Below are 3,936 nucleotides of genomic sequence, written 5' to 3' on the forward strand. Positions count from 1 at the left end.
CCTTTTTGCACCTCTGAACCAAAACTGCAGAGGCAGTGACCAGCTGAGCCGGCTCATTACAGAAATTCCACGTGGTGCTGCTTGGCGCTGCTCCCAGGGCACTTGGGCCTCAGGAGTTTCTACACCCAATTCCAAAGGCTGGAAAGGCCAATAGTACAGCCATAGTGAGATTATCTATTTGGTGAAAAAGTCTACTTTGAAAAACTTTGCACAATATTGGAGTATGGAAGGAGCAGCTTTGATTTGATCTCTTTGCTTTGAAATTGAACTCTCAGGAAAACTGCCATCAGATCCTGAACACAGTAAATGCTGTGATACCACCATGCTAGCAAAGTGCAGTTCCTTTGCATCATATGCTGCAAAAAGATCAGCTGTGAATGGGATATGAACATGAAAATTGTTAATTGGAAACAAGCAATATAATATCAGCTCTCCTGGGTGAATTTGAGATTATTAGTAATCCAATCATGGCTACTCCCTGTCACATAGTTAAACAAAAACCTGATAAAATTTTGTGCGACATTAAGATGATTGCAGTTGTATGCAAGAAGATATTAATGAGGCTTTTACTGACCAACTCTTCAATGAGGTTTACAATTTTGAATTTGAAGATTTACAAGTTATTCTGAGGGATGGTGTTTCAAAGTAGTCCACTGAAATAAATGTGATTGCAGCTCCTAAACTAGAAAAAATTCCAGAATGAGACAGAAACACATTTAGGAAGTTTTCCAGCACGGAATGGAAAATTAACTATTATTACTCTTCCCCTACGATTCCAGATATTTTCATACATGTGTTTACTACAAGAACGTGTGGGATATCTCATATATAAACTTCTAGTTCATTCAATTTCTTCAGTAGCTACAAACAGCGAGAGCCCAGGGAAGTTGCTTGAGTGAATCTGTGTATGTGGACAAATATTGCAGAATTTAATCCAGAGAAATTTTACCCAATAAGATTGACCATTACAATTCAAGAAACAGCTTGAATTTTATGATGCAATAACCTCAAGTCAGAGAGGAGTCATAATAGTAGCTCTTGGTTTTAACACTATACCTATAGTATCTTAGGATCATGTCAAAAGTATATGAATTGCTTACTATGACTGGAAAGGTACTTTGTTAGATGTTGCTGTGACTATAGTAAATGCTATCACAGAAGAATACAGCAATAATTTGGAAGACATTACTGTACTGGGATTTTCAGCAGGACTTTTACTCTTTCAGGCAATCAGCAAATGCATTTCATAATCTTTATCTTGCAGGTATATGACTGTTTGACTCGTAAAATCCCTATATTGACATCCATATAGCCACCACCAGGTTTCTTTTAGAAAAAGGAGGAATTCTTCCACACATTATTTAAAGCCAGAACCAAGATCTCAACGTCGGTACATCCTGACATCCTGACAAGTTTTTCTCTCATATCAGAGATAGCTTTAAACTTGATAGCATAGATTGGCTTCATGTCAGTTACAGACTGAGATAATTCACTGGATTTTTACATAACTGCTTTCTTTCTCCATCCAAACTAATGATAAGAGAGAACTTAAGTAATTTATATAAAACATAGAGGATCACAATACACACGTCATCTTTATATATGTTTTTACTATCTTTACTAAATTCAATAACCTTTATTTATTCTAATGATAACTGGCTAAAATAGTATCATGTTTCATAGATTAATATGGTTCTTAAATGTTAATCTATGATTACATAAATAGAGAACAGGTCTACTGAACCTTTATTGGATATTCTCTATTTGTCAAGGGTTATGTTAACCATCAGTGAATGGAAATGAAGATGACTTTTTCCATTTGAGACTTATGCACTGCAGAAGATAAAGCCTATAATTAGAATTTAATTTGAATAGCAGTAAAACATTACAGAGGAATAAGGGTTAATTTTACTCAAAATGCAGGATAGAGAAGGTATCATATCAAAAATGATACATGAACCCAAAATACATACATATTTTTGTGAACTGAAGAACAATCATAATATAAAAAGAAAAACATGAACCAGAAAAATGAAACTCTGGGAGTTTATACTATGTCCTAGAGACAGAATAGTGTGGACAGGTTGAACAAGCTAACAGATAGAACAAATAAGTGAAGGTTGAACAAACAGGTTAGAAAGAGTTGGGTAAAAGCCTCAAATGTCATGTTAAGAAGTTTAGAATTTATTTTTCAGACAATTACAAGGCATCAAAAACAAAGGAGTATTTTTGTTGCCTTGATATCCTATCTAAAAAGGATGAGTTCATATTGTGAGAGAACAAAGCAGAGAGATTAAATAAGAGCTATGAAAATTATATTCAAAAAGAAATTATAAAGTTTCAATAAAAAGAAACTAAAATTGGGAAGTAAGTGGATGGATTAGAAAGACATATAAGAGAGATAAAATCAGTAGATAATGGGATTTGGAGGTGAGAGAAATAGCAAGTTATTGGCAATTACAAAATTTCTGCTTATGTAACTACCAGGAATACCAACAGGGGAAGGAAGGAGGTTTCAGATAAAGGAGAAGGAAAATGAGCTTCACCTTACCATAGAATAAAGAGCATACGGATGGAAATTTTGGTCAATGTGTAGAAATATATACTTGGAATGTAGGAGAGAGGTTAAGAAATGGACATATATTTCAAAGATGGATAAGCACACGTGATGCCTGAATCCACTGGAGGAAGTTGAATCATATAGGCAAAAGTTAGAGCATGCAAAACAAAGTCCCAAGCATGGAGTGTCATAAAACTCCTGCATTGGAAGAATAGGACGTAAAGGAATAGAAAATAATAATAATAATAATAATAATAATAATGATAAAAAATAGCAAAAGTGTATCATCCTTTCAAAGTAGCCAGAGTAGATGTAGGGAGTGCTCAAAAAGAGATCTTTAAAGATAAAATAAGGCATGAATTAAAAGAAACTCGTGGTGTAACTTATTAAAGCTGCTATATAGGTAGTGGTGGTTAAGCTAGATTTTAAAGCACTGAGGAAAAGGATTCACAGATACTGACTTTCAATATATAGTTTTGACTTGAAACGTGAAAAGATGAGGGTGGAAGAAATATGAGTAGTTTTAAGTATATATGTAGGCTAAAAGGAGAATTGTTAAGCTACCTTTAATTTGGCCAAACGATATATATTTTAATGTAAGTTGTCACATTGCATCTCAAAACATAAGCCTAAAAAAGTCTATTATTATAAGCAATTTTAGTCTTCAGTTTATTGGTATGAAATACATCAACCTAAACTTTATATTTTAGAAAGATTGTGTTTAAAGAACATAATAGCAGCATAGAAAAATATTGGCTACACAGAAGTCTATGCATACTTAGTTTTTACTCTTAAGGTGAAATTTAGATTCTAGGTTAACATAATGAAATAAGACTTTTTTTTTTGGTTTTTTTAAAATTTTATTTTATTTTAAAGAGAACAAAACAAAACAAGGCAAATCAGAACAAAACAATGCAAGCAACTCAGGATTTCAAAACAACAGGAGATCAACAGTGGCTACTGTAACGTCTCTTTTTAAATTTATTTAAAAGGATAAAGAGAAAAAAACAAAACAAAACAAAGCGGTGTAAGAGAAAATACCTGTAGATCACCTATAAGTTTAGAAAACAGTGTTAATGTCCAAAAACACTTATTTCACAACATACAAGTGTATCTCATTTAAACAATCACAAAATATTACTTTAGTCAAAGCCAATAGGTGTGGGTCAAGTTTTAAATAATAGGACTGAATTGTACCAAATTACAAGAAAATAGATAAAAAAGAAAAGAGATGACAAAATTTTTATCAACTTACATATTTCAGGCCTGGAGACAATCTATATTATATTAAAAAAAGTCACTGTTCCTTTGCATATGTTAAATTTATTTAATCTTCACTCAATAAACTTCACTCAATGAACATTGTAGAAACCTCA

The 3,936-nt window shown here is 32.7% G+C and overlaps 1 pseudogene; it reads left to right on the forward strand.

Annotated features, from left to right (window-relative positions):
• The first annotated feature begins 242 nt into the window (after positions 1 to 242).
• Positions 243 to 1,483, forward strand: LOC100726180 (purine nucleoside phosphorylase LACC1-like; annotated as a pseudogene).
• The last annotated feature ends 2,453 nt before the right edge of the window (positions 1,484 to 3,936 follow it).

The sequence above is a fragment of the Cavia porcellus genome, unplaced genomic scaffold, assembly GCF_034190915.1.
Source record: "Cavia porcellus strain 051 isolate PalLab524CR breed Dunkin Hartley unplaced genomic scaffold, mCavPor4.1 scaffold_33, whole genome shotgun sequence".
NCBI classification, from domain to species: Eukaryota; Metazoa; Chordata; class Mammalia; order Rodentia; family Caviidae; genus Cavia; species Cavia porcellus.